Here is a 7,225-nt window from a genome sequence, read left to right on the forward strand (position 1 = left end):
AGGTGGGGCTGGGGGCTCCTGGGGGCGTTTGGGGGGACTTGGGGGGTCCTGAGGGTGGTTTGAGGGTCAATATGGGGCTCCTGGGGTGATTTTGGGGCTCCTGGGGTGGTTTGGGGGGATTTGGGGGGTTCTGAGCATGGTTTTGGGGTCAATATGAGGCTCCTGAGGGTGGTTTAGGGGTCCTGGAGGTGCTTTGGGGGATTTTGGGGTTCCTGGAGGTGCTTTGGGGGGCTCTTGCAGTGGCTGGGGGGGGCTGAGGGGTCTTGGAGATGATTGTGGGGGTCCTTGGGTGATTTTGGGGAGATTTGGGGGGGTCTTGCATTGGTTTGGAGCGTTTTGGGGCCCCTGGGGGTGGTTTTAGGGTCCTTGAGGGGGTGGGAGAGTCCTGGGGATGGTTTGGGGGCTCCTGGGGGTGGTTTTGGGGTCCCTGAGGGGGTTGGAGGGTCCTGGGGGTGGTTTTGAGGGTCATGGGGATGGTTTGGGGGTTCCTGGGGGTGGTTTGGGGGTCCTTGAAGGGGTGGAGGGCTCCTGGGGGCAGTTTGGGGGCTCCTGGGGGTGGTTTTGGGGTCCTTGAGAGGGTTGGGGGCTGCTGGGGGCAGTTAGGGGGTTCCTGGGGGTGGTTTGGGGGAGGTTTGAGTGGTCTGGGGGGGTCTTTGGGGGGAGCCGGCGGTGGTTTGGGGTCAATCCGGGGGATTTGGGGCGGCTGGGAGGCTCGTCGGGGGGGTGCGGGAGCCGTGCGGGGGGGGCAGGGGGTTTTGGGGAGCCCCGCGCCACCCCGCGCCCCCCCCCAGCCGCCCTTCGACGGCGAGGACGAGGACGAGCTCTTCCAGTCCATCATGGAGCAGACGGTCACCTACCCCAAGGCCCTGTCCCGCGAGGCCGTGGCCGTCTGCAAGGGGGTGAGCGGGGCCCCCCCAGCCCCCTGGGGTCCCCCCATCCCTCCCGGGGCCCCCCAAACCCCTGGGGTCCCCCCAGCCCCCTGGGGTCCTCCCATCCCTCCCGGGGCCCCCCAAACCCCTGGGGTCCCCCCCAGCCCCCTGGGGTCCCCCCATCCCTCCCAGGGCCCCCCCCAAACCCCTGGGGTCCCCCCAGCCCCCTGGGGTCCCCCCATCCTTCCCAGGGCCCCCCCAAACCCCTGGGGTCCCCCCCAGCCCCCAGGGCCCCCCAAACCCCTTGGGGTCCCCTGAACCCCCTAGGAGCCCCCATCCCTCCCAAGGCCCCCCCCAAATCCCTTGGAGTCCCCCCAGACCCCCTGGGACCCCCTCCCGGGACCCCCCCAAAGCCCTTGGGGTCCCCCCAAACCCTTTGGGGTCCCCCCAGCCCCCTGGGGTCCCCCCATCCCTCCCGGGGCCCCCCCCAAACCCCTGGGGTCCCCCCATCCCTCCCAGGACCCCCCCAAATCCCTTGGGGTCCCCCTGAACCCCCTGGCAGCCCCCATCCCTCCTGGGGCCCCCCCAGACCCCCAGCACCCCCCAACCCCTGGTGTCCCCCTGCCCTCCCGGGACCCCCAAGACCCCTGGGAGCCCCCCCAGACCCCTGAGACCCCTGGTGTCGCCCCCCGAGACCCCCGGCCCCCCCCGGCCCCCCCCGACCCCCGGGACCCCCGGGACGCCCCGCACCCTGGGACCCCCAGGACCCCCGGGCCCCCCCAGGACCCCCCAGGACCCCCCCCGCCCCCCGGGACCCCCCGACCCCCAGGACCCCCCAGGCCCCCCCACCCCCCGGGACCCCCCGCGCCCCGGGGCCGGCCCCGGGCGGGGGTCTGAGCGGCCCCCCCAGTTCCTGACCAAGCACCCGGGGAAGCGGCTGGGCGCGGGGCCGGCGGGCGAGCAGGAGGTCCGGCAGCACCCCTTCTTCCGGCGGGCCGACTGGGAGCGCCTCGAGCGCCTTGAGGTGCCGCCCCCCTTCACCCCCCGCCCGGTGAGTGCCCCCAACCCCCCAAACCCCTCCTGCACCCCCCAAAGCCCTCCTGCACACCCCAAACCCTCCACACACTCCTAAACCCCTCCTGCACCCCAACCCCCAAACCCCTCTGCACCCCCAACCCCTCCACACACCCCCAAACCCCTCCTGCACCCCCCAAAACCCTCCTGCACCCCCCAAACCCCTCCTGCACCCCCCAACCCCTCCACACACCCCCAAACCCCTCCTGCACCCCCCAAACCCCTCCTGCACCCCCAAAACCCTCCTGCACCCCCCAAAACCCTCCTGCACTCCCAAACCCTCCACACAGCCCCAAACCCTCCTGCACCCCCCAACCCCCCCAAACCCCTCCTGCACCCCCCAAACCCTCCACACACTCCTAAACCCCTCCTGCACCCCAACCCCCCAAAACCCTCCTGCACCCCCAAACCCTCCACACAGCCCCAAACCCTCCTGCACCCCCAAACCCCCCCACACCCCTCCTGCACCCCCAAACCCCTCCTGCACACCCCAAACCCCTCCTGCACCCCCCAACCCCTTCTGCACCCCCCAAACCCTCCACACACTCCTAAACCCCTCCTGCACCCCAACCCCCCAAACCCCTCTGCACCCCCCAAACCCTCCACACAGCCCCAAACCCTCCTGCACCCCCCAACCCCCCAAACCCCTCCTGCATCCCCAAAACCCTCCTGCACCCCCCAACCCCTCCTGCACCCCAAACCCCTCCACACAGCCCCAAACCCTCCTGCACCCCCAACCCCCCAACCCCTCCTGCACCCCCCAAACCCTCCACACACTCCTAAACCCCTTCTGTACCCCCAACCCTCCCAAACCGCTCCTGCACCCCCCAAACCCCTCCTGCACCTCAAACCCCTCCACACACTCCTAAACCCCTCCTGCACCCCCCAACCCCTTCTGCACCCCCCCAAAACCCTCCTGCACCCCTCCTGCACCCCCCAATCCCCTCCTGCACCCCGAACCCCTCCTGCACCCCCCCAAAACCCTCCTGTACCCCTCTGCACCCCCAAACCCTCCTGCACCCCCAAACCCCTCTGCACCCCCCTAAACCCTCCTGCACCCCCAAAACCCCCCAACCCCCCAAACCCCTCTGCAACCCCAAACCCCCTCTGCACCCCCAACCCCTCCTGCTCCCCCAACCCTCCAGCCCCCTCCTGCACCCCCAAACCCCTCTGCACCCCCCTAAACCCTCCTGCACCCCCAAAACCCCCCAACCCCCCAAACCCCTCTGCAACCCCAAACCCCCTCTGCACCCCCAACCCCTCCTGCTCCCCCAACCCTCCAGCCCTCTCCTGCACCCCCCAACCCCTCCTGCACCCCCCAAACCCCTCTGCACCCCCCTAAACCCTCCTGCACCCCCAAAACCCCCCAACCCCCCAAACCCCTCTGCAACCCCAAACCCCCTCTGCACCCCCCAAGCCCCTCTGCACCCCCAAACCCCTCCTGCACCCCCCAAACCCACCAGCCCCCCAAACCCTTCCTGCACCCCCCAAGTCCCTCTGCACCCCCAACCCCCCCGCACACCCTCAACCCCCCGAAGCCCCCCCAAACCGCCCCACGCACCCCCAAACTGCTCTGAGGCCCCTGAACGGCCCCTGTGTCCCCAGAAACCCCCAAAACACCCCCAAAACGGCCCCCGCGCCCCCCATCGCCCCCCCGTTGGGGCCCCCCGGATTTGGGGGGCCGGCACTAACCCCCGTCTTCTCTCTCTCTGTGTCTGTCCGTCCGTCCCTGCCCCCCCCCGGATTTGGGGGACCCCCCGAAAACGGCCTGGCTGCGTCTGGGGGGGGCTGCCGCTTCCGGGGGTCCCGGTTTGGGGGGTCTTTTGGGGGGGTCCTTGTTTGTGGGGGGTCTTTTGGGGGATGTTCGTTTTGGGGGGTCTTTTGGGGGTCCCTGTTTTGGGGGGTGTCCTTTGGGGGGGTCTTTTGGGGGGTCTCTGGGTTGGTTTTGGGGGTGTCTCCTGTTTTGGGGTGTCTGTTTTGGGGGGCTTTATGGGGGCTCTTGTTTTGGGGGGGTGTCTCTGTCATGGGGGTGGGCTGGTTTTGGGGGGGTCTCTTTTGGGGGGCTGTTTGGGGGCGGCCCTTATTTTTGGGGGGGTGTTTTGGGGTCACTATTTTGGGGGTATTTTGGGGGGTCCTTTTTTGGGGGGGTGTTTTGGGGGGTCCCTGTGTGTGCGGGGGGTCCCTTATGGGGGTATCTGTTTTGGGGGTCCCCATCCGGGTGTCTGTCCTGGGGGGGTTGTTTGTTTTTGGGGTGTTCATTTGGGGTCCTTCGGGGGGGTGGATTCGGGGTCTATTGGGGTGTCTGTTCTGGGGGTCTCTGTGTGGGGTCCTTGTTGGGGGGGTCTGTTTTTGGGGTGTCCCTGTTGGCGGTGCCCTTTCGGGTGTCCCCGTCGGGGGGTGTCTGTCTGGGGGTGTCCCTGGTGGGGTGTCCCCATGTCGGGGTGTCCCGATGTCCCCCGTTCGGGGCTGTCCCGCGGCGGGGTGTCCTGTTTGGGGCTGTTCTTGGTGTTGGGGTGTCCGCGGTGTCGTGGTGACCCCGTTTGGGGGATGTCCTGCGTCACGCTGTTCCCTGTTGGGGTGTCCCTGTTCCCGTGGTGTCACGGTCTACCCGTTTCATGGTGTCCCTGTTTCTGGGGTGTTGCGGTGTCCCCATTTGGGGGTGTCCCTGTTCCCCGGGTGTCGCGGTGTCACGGTGTACCTGTTCCATGGTGTCCCCGGTGTCGGGGTGTCCCTGTTACCGGGGTGTCGTGGTGTACCTGTTCCATGGTGTCCCTGGTGTCGGGGTGTGCCTGTTCCCCGGGTGTCATGGTGTCACGCTGTACCCGTTCCATGGTGTCCCCGCTGTCGGGGTGTCCCTGTTCCTGGGGTATCGTGGTGTCCCCATTCGGCGGGGTCCCTGTTCCCGGGGTATCACGGTGTCACGCTGTACCCGTTCCCCGGTGTCCCCGGTGTCGGGGTGTGCCTGTTGCCGGGGTGTCGCGGTGTCACGCTGTACCCGTTCCCCGGTGTCCCCGGTGTCGGGGTGTGCCTGTTGCCGGGGTGTCGCGGTGTCACACTGTACCCGTTCCCCGGTGTCCCCGGTGTCGGGGTGTGCCTGTTGCCGCATGTCCCGTGTCCCCGTTTCGGGGGTATTGTGACGTCCCCGTTGGGGGGGTTGCGGCGGCGCGCCCCTTTCCGGGGGTGTCACGGTGTTGCGATGTCGCCGGGGCGTCGCGGTGTCGGGGCGTCGCGGTGTCGGGGCGTCGCGGTGTCGGGGCGCAGTGCGGCCGGGGGGGGAGAACTTCGACGGCTTCTTCACGCGGGCCCCCCCCGCGCTGACCCCCCCGACCAGCTGGTGCTGGCCGGCCTGGACCAGGGCGACTTCGCGGGGTTCAGCTACGTGAACCCCGACTTCGCCCCCGCCCGCCGCCCCCCGCCCGCCCCCGCCTCCCTCGTCTGAGCCGCGACCCCCCCGATGCACCCCCGAATCGGGACCCCCCCCGACCTGCACCTGCCCGATGCACCCCCGAATCGGGACCCCTCCCCACCTGCACCCCACCCGATGCACCGCCGAATCGGGACCCCCCCCCCCGACCTGCACCTGCCCGATGCACCCCCGAATCGGGACCCCCCCGATCCGCACCCCCGAATCGGGACCCCCCACTCTGCACCCACAAAACAGAGACCCCTCCATGCACCCCCCGATCTGCACCCCCAAATCGGGACTCCCCCGATGCACCCCCGAATCGGGACCCCTCCCCACCTGCACCTGCCCGATGCACCCCCAAATCGGGAACCCCCCGACCTGCACCCCCAAAATGGGGACCCCTCAATGCACCCCCCAATCTGCACCCCCAAATCGGGACCCCCCCCGATCTGCACCCCCAAATCGGGACCCCCCACTCTGCACCCCCAAAACGGAGACCCCTCCATGCACCCCCAATCTGCACCCCCAAATCGGGACCCCCCACTCTGCACCCCCAGTGCACCCCCAAAAACGGAGACTCCCTCCATGCACCTCCAAGCTGGGACCCCCCCACTCTGCACCCCGCCAATGCACCCCCAAACTGGGCCCCCCCCGAAAATGCACCACCCCAAAGCACCCCCAAATCGGGGACCCCCCCGATCTGCACCCCCCAATGCACCCCAAGGACGGGACCCCCCAAAATGCATCCCCCAATGCACCCCCAAAACGAGCCCCCCCACTCTGCACCCCTCAATGCACTCCCAGAACGGGACCCCCCCCCACTATGCACCTCCAATGCACCCCCAAAATGGGGACCCCCTCCATGCACCCCCCCAAAAGGGGGTCCCCCTTAAAACGCACCCTCCCATGCCCCCCCAAAAGGCCTCGCTGCACCTGGCCCCCCCCCAGTCCTGGCGCCCCCCAGTTTTGGGGGAAAAACACCCACTTTTGGGGAGCTGCCCCCAGCTTTGCCCCCTCCCCTCTTGACCCCCCGTTTTGACCCCCCCAAATGCCCCCAATTTTGAGACCCCTCCCAATTTGCCCCCCCCCGGCTGTGACTCCCCGGATGAGCAGGGGGGTGGGGGGGGCCCGGACGCCTGGGTCCCCTCGTGGGTCTGGGGGGGGGACACCCCCCCGGGAGGGGCCCTGGCGTCCTGCCCCCCAACCGCTCCCCCCCCCGGGGAACCCCCCCATCTAGAGCCACGACCCCCTCCCGGCCCCCCAAATCCCTGATTCCTCCCAAAATTGCCCAAATCTGCTGCTTTTCAGTAAAAAAGTGCGTGACCCCCCCGCCAGCCGGCGTGTGCCTGTCTGTGCGGCGCCCGGACGCCTGGGCCCATGGGGGGGGAGGGGGATGCGGCCGGACGCCTGGGCCCCCCCGAAGCCGGGGAGGAGGATGGGAGGAGAGGGAGGGAGGGATGGAGGGAGGAGGGATGGCGGGAGGGAGGGATGGAGGTTGGAGGGATGGAGGAAGGAGAGATGGAGGGAGGAGGTTGGAGGGATGGAGGGATGGAGAGAGGGATGGAGGTTGGAGGGATGGAGGGATGGAGAAAGGAGGGATGGAGGTTGGAGGGATGGGGCTGGAGGGATGGAGGAAGGAGGTTGGAGGGAGGAGGGATGGAGGAGAGGGATGGAGGAAGGAGGGCTGGAGGGATGGAGGTTGGAGGGATGGAGGGAGGGAGGGATGGAGGAAGGAGAGATGGAGGAAGGAGGGATGGAGGGATGGAGGGAGGAGGGATGGAGGGATGGAGGTTGGAGGGATGGAGGGAGGGAGGGATGGAGGTTGGAGGGATGGAGGAAGGAGAGATGGAGGGATGGAGAAAGGAGGGATGGAGGT

The 7,225-nt window shown here is 68.6% G+C and overlaps 1 long non-coding RNA gene across 1 annotated transcript; it reads left to right on the top strand.

Annotated features, from left to right (window-relative positions):
- The first annotated feature begins 794 nt into the window (after positions 1 to 794).
- Positions 795 to 5,262, top strand: LOC138065240 (uncharacterized). The gene is made up of 3 exons (XR_011138317.1): positions 795 to 899; positions 1,780 to 1,920; positions 5,205 to 5,262. It is a non-coding gene; the product is annotated as an uncharacterized lncRNA (long non-coding RNA).
- Positions 5,263 to 7,225: the final 1,963 nt, after the last annotated feature.

Source organism: Struthio camelus, unplaced genomic scaffold (genome assembly GCF_040807025.1).
Source record: "Struthio camelus isolate bStrCam1 unplaced genomic scaffold, bStrCam1.hap1 HAP1_SCAFFOLD_187, whole genome shotgun sequence".
Classification (NCBI taxonomy): domain Eukaryota; kingdom Metazoa; phylum Chordata; class Aves; order Struthioniformes; family Struthionidae; genus Struthio; species Struthio camelus.